Here is a 13,040-nt window from a genome sequence, read left to right as displayed (position 1 = left end):
ATTCTTCCCAAGTGATAAAGTAGTGATAACAACAATTAGTTCCCATCTCCTTCTTAGAATGTGCCGAGCACCGTGCTAAGTGTTTTGCTCATTGAATCTTTTCAACAGTCTATAAGGTTAATGGTATAATTATCCCCATTTTGTATATAGGATTACAGAGGTTGAGGAAACTGAAGCTCAGAGAGGTTGAAGAACTCACCGGAAGTCACACAGTAAATGGAGGAGCCAGAATTTGAACACAGGCAATTTGGCTTCACGGTCCATGTGGTTAACCACTATGTAAATCTACAAATTATTTTCCAATATAAGGAATCTTTTATGAATACTAGATTGAACAATTAATGAAGTTGATGTCATGTGATGCTTCATACACATTTATCTAACGTTTATTAACTTCGATTTTGAGATTTTTCTCCTTGTATTTTAGAGCAATACTTTTTTGCAAGGTCCCAAATATTTTCGTAGGCCCTGGATAGCTCACAGACCCTGTGTCCGGGACCTCTCCTCCCAGTGTGTAAAATAACCAGAAAATCGGTGAATTCTCAGGTGTTATTTAGGTGATCCTCTGTCTTTGCCGTCTCTTACGAAACTTGCTGAATTTGGTCCTTGACATGTCCTGCAGATTTCCGGACATTGTCAACTTTCGCTACCCTTCCCGCTTGTTTCTGTCTGTCTCCTTTAGCGTATCCACAGCTCATCGTCTTGATGGACCCCAGTCCATTTTGATCCTTGATTCTGTCTTGATCAGCTAATATCTCTTTGTCCCTAAGGAACGTGCTTTCTCAGTTCCCCCCAGGTCACAGGGTTGGCTGGCCACCCTTTGGCCAAAATTCACAGGATCTGCCCCAAAGAATGCCATGAGATGGACGGGGCACCTGTCACCTCAGACTTTCTTCCCAGTCCCTACTTTATCAGTTTAGTTTATGCTGAGGACTTTGAAAGGTTCTATTCAAAACGATTCCTGGTTCTAGTTTGTGTGTAGTGATCACTTGGGTATGGCAATAGTTTAAGTAGTCGGCAGTAGAAAATGTAAAAAGACCTGAAGACAGTCAGCCTGTGAGCTCCTCCAACAGTGGAGGCAGGTGGGTTATAGGACACTGGGCTCCCTCATGCTCCTCAGTCATTTTGTTGTGTGTCTTATGTTCCGCTTGAAGCTGTTCTTTGCATTAAATTTAATATCACTTAATTTGCCCTAAACATTTTGAGCTGGTCAGAAAGGACAGTGTCATTTGCCCTGGGCCCTGACCTGCTGGGGAGAGCTACTAGCCATGAATCCTTCCTAAAGATAACTGAACATAGGCTAAGCATGCATTCCAAGCGTTGTTAGTGAGAATTCTATAGGTACCAAGAAATTAAAAGAAAATCACGCACTGACTCAAAGATCAAAAGAGCAGAAGAACTTTGAATTTCAAAATCCATTTTTCCTCCAAAATATACATTTAAAAATTTTTATTGGCAGCAAGCCTGAAGGATTTTGGTTTTGTGGTCTCACATGCAAGCATATAGCCAACTCCAAAAGCTAAGGTCAGCTAGCCTTGCTTCCATCCTTCCTGTGTGATTTTAAATAAAGTGCCACAGGGGCTGGCCCCGTGGTCGAGTGGTTACGTTCACACACTCCGCTGCAGGCGGCCCAGTGTTCCGTTGGTTCGAATCCTGGGCGTGGACATGGCACTGCTCATCAAACCATGCTGAGGTCAGCGTCCCACATGCTACAACTAGAAGGACCCACAACGAAGAATATACAACTATGTACTGGGGGGGCTTTGGGGAGAAAAAGGAAAAAAAATGAAAGAAAATCTTTAAAAAAATAAATAAATAAAGTGCCACTTGTTGAATTGCCTCTATTGGTTTCTGCACTGCCCCGTTATCCTTGGCAGTCTCCGGAATTCAAGAGTTGGACTGTTCGATCCTATCTAGTTTAAGAAATTTGGAAATGGCCCAAGGTGAATAAGACTGAGCCAGAAACACAGCCTGATATCCCTGAGAAGGAAAACAAGAAAAGGATGGAACCATAAAACATTTCAGCTCATGAATATTCATGTTTCTATTTGCATCAGTCCAATGAAAAGAGGGTTGGCACACCAATGAAGTTTCCTACAGTTGTTGTGATGTGAAATAGTCCAGGTTTGTGCTAGGCAAGGGTTTTCTGAGCATGGTGCTGGTGGGGGGCTGTGGCAGATGAGTTACAATGGAGAGCAAGGTATGACAGATGTATGGAGCAGGCTGAGCCAACAGGTTGCATGACCACAGTCTAGGTAAATGGCGCTCCTTGGTGTACCACCCGCTCTGGGGTCTAAGAGAATGAGGGAGCTATCATCTCACCAGCCCAGCTGAGTGATATCCTGGCAAACCGATGAGCAATCATTTCCCTGCTTTGTCTACCCAGTGAGTGACAGCTTCTTTCATTTTCAGAGTCTGCTTCATTGTCCCCATCCTCTCTGAACCTTTCCCCAACGTCACACCTCACCCTGGAGAGAGTTAATGGTGTCATCTTCGTGTCCCATCTCTCCCGTAAACACAGTTTGTTCTCTGCGTGTACCACACTGAAATTGTAAGAATTAGGTGCTGTCTCCCGTGCTAGGTCATGTTTTGAAGGCAGGAAACAGAGCTTGTTTTATTCAAACTTGTAATCCTAGTGCCTGGCACATAGTAGGCACTCAGTAAATGTTTGTTCAATTGCACCAAATGCAAAGGATAGTTTCCTCTTCTCTTACATTTGAATCTAGAGACAAGACCAGAATTTCCTGAAGTGTGGCCCACAGAACAGTGGTCCCAGAGAAACGCTTTTCCACTGCAACCAAATGGGCCCAGTCATGAGAATCACAATACATGTTACATACGACAGGCTCTTTAAAAAATTGTTAACAATTAAAAAAAATTTTTCAACTTCATTTTGTACTTAGAAATTCCAAACTTATTTGAGCGTAGGGTCCTCCTTATCTCTCTCTTTTGGCAACATAACATTTCTACAGACATTTACAGACCGGAGCATCTCAATATGTGTAAAGCAAGCTTTTTCACAGCCCAAATCCAAATTTGAAGGCTGTCTTAGTTTGCCCATGCAAGAAGACATTTTATTTATTTATATTTTCATTTAACTAACATTCCTGGAGTGTCTATTATGGGTTATATGCTAGAGATAACAAAAGGTGCCCTAGGCTTCCAAAAATTCAAGGTCAAGATAAGAAGACAGAAAACTAAACAGACAATTACAGTTCAGCTTAGTGGCTGATAGAACTAGCCAGCCACGGCTTCACACCACTCCGGGCCGTTATTCACGTTGCCGTCTGGATCAGCTGGGAAGGAGCGGGGAGAAGTCACCTGGCCAGGCTGTCTCAAGCTATTTGTGGTGAAGAACCAGTTGTTTTTTGTGCTATTGTGATTTATAGTAAGAAATTTATATTGGTGTTTCTAAAACCCTTAGAATTTCCTAAATAATATGAAGATAAATGTGTCCTGTTATTCATAACAAACCCCTTTCAACCACACCTGAGTTTATGTCCATGAGGTGACTTTTGGAAAGCCCCTAAGGATGGGGGCGGGTTGCTAGGGGAACCAACTAGGTGACTAGAGGCTTGAAACTCCCAGTTCTCTAGCCTCTCACACCCCTACCCCAACCTCCAGGGAGGGGAGAGGGGCTGGAGATTGAGCTCAATCACCAATGACCAATGATTTCATCAATCATGCCTGCGTAATGAAGCCTCCATAAAAACCCAGAGGGACAGGGTTCAGAGAGCTCCCAGGTGGGCACACACTTGGAGATGTGGGGGTAGTGGTGTTCTCGGAGAGGGCCCGGATGCTCCACATACCTTCCCACATACCTCGCCTTACGCATCTCTTCTATCTGGCTGTTTATCTGTTTCCCTTATAATATTCTTTATTAAGTAAACTGGTAAATGTAAGTAAATGTTTCTCTGAGTTCTGTTGCTCTAGCAATTAACTGAACCCAAGGAGGGGGTCGTGGGAACCTTGCATCTATAGTGTGTGGTCAGAAACCCAGGTGACAATTGGCATCTTGAAGGAGAGGAACAGTCTTGTAGGACTGAGCCCTTCACCTGTGGGATCTGACACCTTCTCCAGGTAGATAGTATCAGAATTGAGTTGAATTGTAGCACACCCAGCTGGTATTGGAGACTTGCTTGTTGCTGTTGGGAAGAAACACACAATGGAGTTTTTCTTTTTCAATCTGTTTATAAATGGATACCTTTGCAAAATACATTAGAAACGCATGACTAAGACAGTGTGATACTGACATAAAGAAAGATATATAAATCAATGGAACAGACCTGAGAGTTCATAAATAAGCCCTCATATTTGTGGTTAATTGCTTTTCAACAAGGGGGCCAAAACAATTCAATGGGGGAAATAGTACTTTTTCAACAAATGGTGCTGGAATGACTGGATATCTATATACCAAAGAATGAGACTGGATCCCTTCCTTACATTGTGCACGAAAATTAACTCAAAATTGATCACAGATCTAATGTAAATGTAAAAGCTATTCTTAGAAAAAAATATAAGAGTAAAGTTTTGGACCCTTGGGTTAGGTAAAGCCTTCTTAGATAACAGCACCAAAAGCACTTGTGACAAAGGGAAAAGAAGTAGATGATTGTATTTCATTAAAACAAAAACTTGGGGCCGGCCCTGTGGCCGAGTAGTTGAGTTCACGCGCTCCGCTTCAGTGGCCGGGGTTTCGCTGGTTCGGATCCTGAGCGCGGACATGGCACTGCTCATCAAGCCATGCTGAGGCGGCATCCCACGTGTCACAACTAGAAGGACACACAACTAAAATATGCAACTATGTACTAGGGGGCTTTGGGAGAAAATGGAAAAATAAAATCTTTAAAAGAAAAAACAAATAACTTTCGTGCTTCAAAGGACACCATCCAGAAAGTGAAAAGACAACTCACGGAAAGGGAGAAGATATTTGCAAATCATATATCTGATAAGGGATTTATATCTAGAACATATAAAGACTTACAACTCAGTGATAAAAATGGTAAACAACCCAATTTAAAAAATGGGGAAAGGATCTGAAGAGACATTTCTCCAGAGAAGATATACAGATGGCCAAAGACATGAGCAGGGTTTAGGAAAACCAGGAGACAGCGTGGTTCCTCTGGGTTAGCAACAGCAGGAAAGCATTAGCACCCTTAGGTCAGAGGGAGCAGGGGGAGGGAGCAGTTCCAGAGTCAGTGGAGAGGAGCTGAACGGAGAGGGCTGCCCAGAGGGGCGTGAGGCCTTCGCTGGAGGGAGGCAGCCAATCCACAGCTTCTAGCAGGAAAGGAGCCAGGGAGATAAATACCCCAACCCTACTCTCTTCCCAGTTTTCATCTCCTGCTGGTACCTCCTCCCATGGCCCAAACTCAACCGCAGAGCCTGAGTTCCAGAGTTAGAAGAAAGTGGTAAAAACAGGGCTGGACAGAGGTGATTACAGTCGACCCTCAGCATCCTCAGGGGATTGGTTCCAGAATCTCCTAGGGTACCAAAATCCAGGATGCTCAAGTACCTTGCATAAAATGGCATAGTATTTGCATATAACCTGCATTCATCCTCCTGTATACTTTGTCATCTCTAGATTAGTTATAATACCCTATACAATGTAAATGCTATGAAAATAATTGTTATACTGTATTGTTTAGGGAATAATGACAAGAAAAAGAAGTCTGTACGGGCACATCACAGACCTTTCCACCTGCGGCCGGTTGAATCCACATCACACAGGGGAGCGACTGTCCGTGGTTTAGGGAGTAGGAGGCAAAGGGAAGATTTACGCCGCGGGCTATGGGCATGGAAAATCAAAATGAAAGAAACATTAAGGTGAGTAGCAGGGCAGAAGCAGGGAAGGTGGGGGTGGGGAGCAATATGTGCTGCTGATTTAGAAACGATAAGGTTGCTCATCGAGCACCAGAATGTTCCCTGATGGGCAGATCCAAGGGGCAGTGCAGCTTGGAGCAGAAGTGGCTTAAAAACTGTTACGCTGGCTCCTGGCTGCTTTGTTTCAAGTCTTGCCCCGGGCCAGAGGTCAGCAAACTTTTTCCTAAAGGGACAGTTAGTAAACATTTTAAGTTTTGTATCACAACTACTCTACTGCCGTTGTAGGGGAAAAGCAGCCCTAGACGATGCAGAAATGAACCGTGCGGCTGTTTTCCAACACGACTGTATTTATAAAACAGGCAGCAGGCCTGCAGGTCGCAGTGTGTCAGCCCCTATCCTAGACACAAGAATTTTTTCATCATTTTGATGACAGACTTTTGATGTTCTATTCGAATGGGCCTTTCCCCACATCTAGCTTCTGACAGATGAACACTCCGATCCCCTTTCACAGTACCAGGAATGAATGAGTCCGTGGGTTCTGCTTTAATTTCTATAGACGTCCAAGAAAGAATGCATGTGTAGCTGACTAACCACTAATAAGGGATACAGGGCAGGAATTTCCAGCTCCAACGTCTTGATTTCAAATATTTTCCTGAAAATATGTTAGGCTAAAGGAAGGTTTCCTTTTCATGCCAGAAACCTACCCTAGTCTGGGGAAAAGAAGATTAAGCTCTGAAATCATATAGACTGAGTTCAAAATCTGCCACTTACAAGCTGTTTGGACTGGCTGAGTCAGTTTACTCACCTGTAAAATGGAGATAACACTCACCTCCTAGGTAATGATAGCGATTATTATGACAAAGGGTAACAAAGTAGGCTCATAGTTACTTTTTTCTCTCTTGTTCCATTCTGCTGTCCTTTTGAGGACTATTGGTTCTTAAAGTTTGTTTCCAGTCTGCAGGCTTTTCATCTGGGTTCTCTGAACGCTCCTCAGGAAATCCAAACTAGACCCCAGACCGTTTATGTATTCCCCGGGACTCTGATTGCAAGCAACCGAAACTGAATTCTAACTAACGTAAGGGGAAAAATAGAAAAGGGGGGGGGGGGTGATTTATTGGATAGCAGAGTGGTTCTCAGAATTGAAGGGCAACGATTCAGCCTCAGGACAGCATGAACTAGGCAAGTTCAGAGATTTCAGAGACTGAACTCATATTCTCTCTCTCTCCTTATCTCTGCATTTGTTTTCTCTGTGGATGAGTATTTTCTCTACTTCAAGGGAGGTGCCGGTTGACAGTTCTGGGTCCCATCCTGGCTTCACCACCTAAGAGGAAAGGGAAGTTCCCTGCTGCTTCTTCCCCTCTATCTAAATTTTAAAACCCCATGAAAGGATCCTGTCTGTCCTGATTTGGGTCACATGCCCACTCCTTGAGCTAATTACTCTGGCCGTGGAGGTGAGGTCCAATGATCTGATTAGCTTGTGTCCAGTGCCCACATAATATGATTGCCTGCACCCACTAGGACCATGTGGTTGGAGGGGGGAAGAGCAATTGCCCCAAAGAAGGAGGGTGATGTCACCTGAATAATGGCGGAAAGGCCTGCTGGGCAGACAGATGCGTGCTATGTTCACAAGCAATGTCGGCTCTATTAACCTTATCAACATGACATTTTTTCCTAAGTGCCTGCCATGACTACAGTGCTAATATCCTTAGAGTCATCTACAGGACAAACATGGCCACCTGACACCTGGCTGTGTTTGGGGGCAGTGGGGGTGGTTGTCAGAGGTGGGGGCCGTGAATAGGACATCCGGAATCAATTTTGTGTAAGGTATAAGGTAGAGATGGCAAGCGGTATCACAGTGAACAGAATTAATTTCTGCTTGGTGGTTATTACATCTGGGACCGTACTAGACAAAAACTCAACTAGTCCTAGCTTAGACAAAATGGAGAACCAGAGACCAGAACTCTGCGAAGACTCTCCTGTTTCTCCTCCCTGCTTCTCTCTTTGTGCACTGGCTTTCTTCCCAGGGCTGGTGGCTAGGCAGGCGACAGCCACCAGGCAGGCTCCTCCCAGCTTTGCCACCAGAGAGAGACTGACACTTGCTCTCCTGGTGTCAAGTTCAAAGTTCTGCGTAAGAGTTCTTACTTGGGATGGGTTGGAAAGTGAACGAGCATCAGTGGCCAAAACTCAGAACTGCCTTCAGAGGTCAGGTGGGTCACATAAATGGGAGAAATAGCTGGTAGAAGCCAGGGTTTGGTGGGGGCTGGGGCAAATGAAAGAAGTCATGACTCCCCAAACACTTAAATTCCACCCCCCCCACTCCAAACCTGCAAAGGGGTGCCTTTCCTCATCCACTTTGGAGATAACAACCTAACCCATAGGGTTGTTGACAGGCATGAGTTAGTATAAAGAGCTTAGAAGAGTGCCCAGCACATTGAAAAATGGCCCAAACTGTTAGCCATTATTGTTCTTGTTATAATCATTGAGAAGAAGATGACTGAAAAAGAAATCTCCCCCCATCCCCTCTCTCAGCCCTAAGCAACCACTGGTTGACTTTCTGTTTCTGTGGATTTGCCTATTCTAGACATTTAATGTAAATGAAATCACGCGCTCTGTGGTCTTTCATGTCTGGCTTCCTTCATTTGGATAACGTTTTCAAGGTTCATCCATTTTGTAGCATGTGTCAGAACTTCATTCCTTTTGATGGCTGAATAATGTTGCATTGTATGCATATACCACATTCATTTATCCCCTCATTAGTTGACAGACATTTGAGTTATTTCTACTTTTTTGGCTATTTGAATCATACTGCTCTGAGCCTTCAGGTACAAGTTTTTGTGTCGATACTTTTTTTCATTTTAGGGAGTAAACACCTAGGAGCGGAATTGCGGGGTCAAATGATAATTCTCTGTTTTAACTCTTTAAGGAACTGCCAAACTATTTTCCCCAATAGCTGCATCATTTTCCATTCCCACCAGCAGTGTATGAGGGTTCTGATCTCTCCACATTTTTAACAGTGCTTGTTATTACCTCTCTTTTTATTACAGGAAAACTAGTGGGCGTGAAGTAGTGTCTCATTGTGGCTTTCATTTGGATTTCCCTTAGGATTGATGATGTTGAGCATCTTTTCATGTGCTTATTGGCATCTGTATAGCTTCTTAGAAATATGTCTATTCAGATCTTGTGAATGGGTAGGATTTCTGCTAGAGAGAGTGGGGCCAGAATGAACCTGCCGTGGGACGAGACTAAGAGGGAGTCCTAGGTTTGAGACTTGGCTCCCCACTTATTAGGTGTGTGATTTCTGGGTTTCTTAAACTCTGAGTCTGTTTTCACGTCTTTATTTTATTTATTTATTTTTTTAGGAAGATTAGCCCTGAGCTAACATCTGTTGCCAATCCTCCTCTTTTTGCTGAGGAAGACTGGCCCTGAGCTAACATCCATGCCCATCTTCCTCTACTTTATATGTGGGATGCCTGCCACAGCATGGCTTGCCAAGCGGTGCCACGTCCACACCTGGGATCCGAACCAGTGAACCCCGGGCCGCTGAAGCGGAACGTGCAAACTTAACCGCTGCGCCACTGGGCCAGTCCCTGTTTTCAAGTCTTTTAAATGGGGAGAACACCTACTTCGTCAGGTCACTGTGTGGCTGAAATGAGAAAACACACATAACATTTGACAGAGTACCTGACACACGGTAAACATGCAATAAATAGGAGCTATTTTATTTATTTAAAAGGTAATAACATGATGAGAACTTTGTTTCAGGAAGATTAATCTGGCCATGTTATATTAAAATGATTAAAGAGAGTTTGCAGACAGGGGCACCAGTTCAGAGAAGGCCCAACAGTTTAAGCAAAAAGCAAACGAAATGAGAAAAGGATGTTTTCTGACCTTCCTTCCCATTAATGATAAATTTTTCCTCCAGTCCTTGGCCCAAGCAGCCCTAGAAAGGAGCGTGATCTTGCTGCTTTTTCAGGCGGATCAATGATATTTTAATCATCTTTGCGTATTAACACATCTAATCCATGGGGAAATAGATGAATGTGGTTTAAATATTTTGATGAACACTTCATAATAACTTGGGGAATTTTAAATATGTTTATTAACTCTGTGTCTCTGGAGAAAAATGACACATAAGGCTTTGGTAATTTCAGGGTCACTTATATTATCAATTAAAACACACATAGTGGGGCCGGCCCGGTGGCGCAGCAGTTAAGTTTGCATGTTCCACTTCAGCGGCCCGGGGTTCACCAGTTCGGATCCCGGGTGTGGACATGGCACCGCTTGACAAGCCATGCTGTGGTAGGCGTCCCACGTATAAAGTATAGGAAGATGGGCATGGATGTTAGCTCAGGGCCAGTCTTCCTCAGCAAAAAGAGGAGGGTTGGCGGCAGTTGTTAGCTTAGGGCTAATCTTCCTCAAAAGAAAAAAAAACATACAGTTTTATCCAGTGCCTGCTCATGCATGCATTCATTCATTCATTCCATACATGTCTGTGGAGCTCACTATGTACCAGGCGCTGCGTATACAGTGGTGAATACAAGGTCTTTACACTCAAGGAGTTTATATCCTAATAAGCTGAAATATTAAAAATCCATCCCTTCAGCAAATATTTATTGAGTACCTACTATTTGCTTGGTAGGCATCAGTGAACAAAGCAAGCAAAATCCTTATCCTCACAGAGCTTACATTCTAGTAGGAAGTGACAGATAAAAAGCCATGAACAAAACAAGTCAAGAACTCTGCAGTTTGTTAGAAGGTAAGAAGTGTTGTTGAAAAATAAAATAAAGCAGTTAAGGAAAAGTTGGGGATAGGGAGCTGGAATTGCGATTTTTAGATCAGTGATCAGGGTTGACCTCGTTAAGAAATGGAAGGAGCTATGTGGCTATCTGAGGGAAGAATGTACTAGGCAGATGGAACAGCTAATGCAAAGGCCCTGAGGCAGTAGCATTCCTGCCAGAAATAAGGACAATAAGAGGTGAATTGAGCAAAGGAAAAAGTAGGAGGAGATGAAGTTAGAGGGGAGGTGGAGAGGGAGTAGATCATAGATCCCATAGGGCCTTGTCCAATGAAGAGGCCACTATTCATATCTGAAAGGAAGACAAAGTGCTGAATAGGGGCCAGCCTGGTGGCATAGTGGTTAAGTTCCCATGCTCTGCTTAGGCAGCCCGCAGTTGGCAGGTTTGGATCCTGGGTGCAGACCTACACACCATTCATCAAGCCATGTGGTGGTGGCATCCCACATACAAAATAGAGGAAGATTGGCATGGATGTTAGCTCAGGGCCAATCTTCCTCACCAAAAAAAAAAAAAAAAAAGTGCTGAATATATTTCTTGCTAAGCAAAGGACAGCTTCATTGTAAGGCAGACTATCTCTGAACAAAGAAATCTATGGTCTTATATAGCATTTGGGAAGTGAGAGGGTTACAGATGAGCTGATCTTTAGTTGAGGAAGCAAGATTCCTGGAGTGTGACTGCTGCTGACTGGCTGACTTTCTGAAGTAAGGGGCTGTCACTGATGGGGAGGTTGTCATCCATTGAGTAAAACAGATTCTAGTGGTTACTTGCAGTCTGGCCAGAGAATAATTAGTCTTTTCCTTCATTCAACTGGGAATGAATAAACTTGTCACTCTGCTTGCAAGGCCACTAAAACCTTTGTCTTTGACTCTGAGGAAATGGGGAGCTTTAGAGGATTTTTGAGCTGAGAGGTGACAGGATCTGAGCTGCATTTTCTGAGGAGCCCTCTGGCTCCTGCGTAGGCCGGCGGTGGGGGGGTGGTGGGGGCCAGGTGAGGAGGTCAGAGCAGGCATCCTGGTGGGAGGAGACGTGGCTTGGACCATGGCGGCAGTAGGGGGTAATGAGAAGGGCTCCCATTTGGGATATATTGGACAACAAACAAACAAGACAATCCAATGAGCCTGAGTATATTGGAGTGAGCGTAACAATATTTACCTTCCCATAGGGTGGCATGACTGCGTGACATTTTAGGGAGTAACCAGGTGGGGCTACTTTAGAAGGGGTTGGGGAAAGCCTCTTTAAAGAGGTGAGGGGCCGGCCCCGTGGCCGAGTGGTTAAGTTCACGCGCTCTGCTTCAGTGGCCCAGGGTTTCACTGGTTCGGATCCTGGGTGCGGACATGGCACCACTCATCAGGCCATGTTGAGGCGGTGTCCTACATGCCACAGCTGGAAGGACCCACAACTAAAATATACAACTATGTACTGGGGGGCTTTGGGGAGAAAAAGCAGAAAAAAAAAAAACGATTGGCAACAGTTGTTAGCTCAGGTGCCAATCTTTAAAAATAAATAAAAAATAAATAAAATAAATAAATAAAGATGTGAGACCTCAAAGATGAGAGCCAGGAAGACCTTAAGGCAGGAGCCTGGGGTGCACGTGTGTGGGTGTGTGTGTGTGTGCGCGCGCTGAGGCCAGTGTGTCTAGAAGGTGGTGAGGTGGGGCTGGGGCAAGTGGCGCAGCTAGGAGGGGAGAGGGAAGCAGAAGCCAGATCCTTCCAGGCCTCCAGTGCATAGAATGTGTTGAGAAGAGAGGGGGCAAGAGCAGAATCCGGAAGCTGGAAAGGGAGACAATACTGGAATAGGCACTGTCATCATGGGAGTTCTGTGAGGGCTCATTAAAGTAATAAAGTAAGATCCAACTGAGAAGTCTTCATTGTGCCCGAGACTGTCTTATTGTGTGCGGAATTATGACTCATATAAATGGTGGTATAAATTAAGGGGTAGCTGTGGTGTGCGGACTAGGAAAAAAAGAGAGTCACTCACCGTCCTGTGACCTTTAACACTAAATCTAGGTTAGTCTAGGTAACATCTTTTCCACGATTCAATTGTGATTCACATCTCTCTCTTTCACCACGTAATCACGAAAAATGGTTAACGTTTATTGAGGGCTTCCTGAATACAGGCACAAAAGGTACAGAGAACATGGGTTGTCAAGGCGGGATGACCTGGGATTCAACTGTATCCGTTTCCTAGAGTCAGTGCCCAAGGGTAAGGAGCGGGCTCTATACACCTTTGAGCCCTGGGACTCCTGGCACAGTGCCTGGTAAACAGTAGGAGCTCAATAACGTTTTTTTTTAAGGAAGATTAGCCCTGAGCTAACATCCGCTGCCAATCCTCCTCTTTTTGCTGAGGAAGATTGTCCCTGAGCTAACATCCATGCCCATCTTCCTCTACTTTATATGTGGGACACCTACCACAGCATGGCTTGACAAA

This window comes from Equus caballus, chromosome 28 (genome assembly GCF_041296265.1).
Source record: "Equus caballus isolate H_3958 breed thoroughbred chromosome 28, TB-T2T, whole genome shotgun sequence".
NCBI lineage: Eukaryota > Metazoa > Chordata > Mammalia > Perissodactyla > Equidae > Equus > Equus caballus.
The sequence above is the reverse complement of the archived record's forward strand: the minus strand, read 5'-3'. Positions refer to the sequence as shown.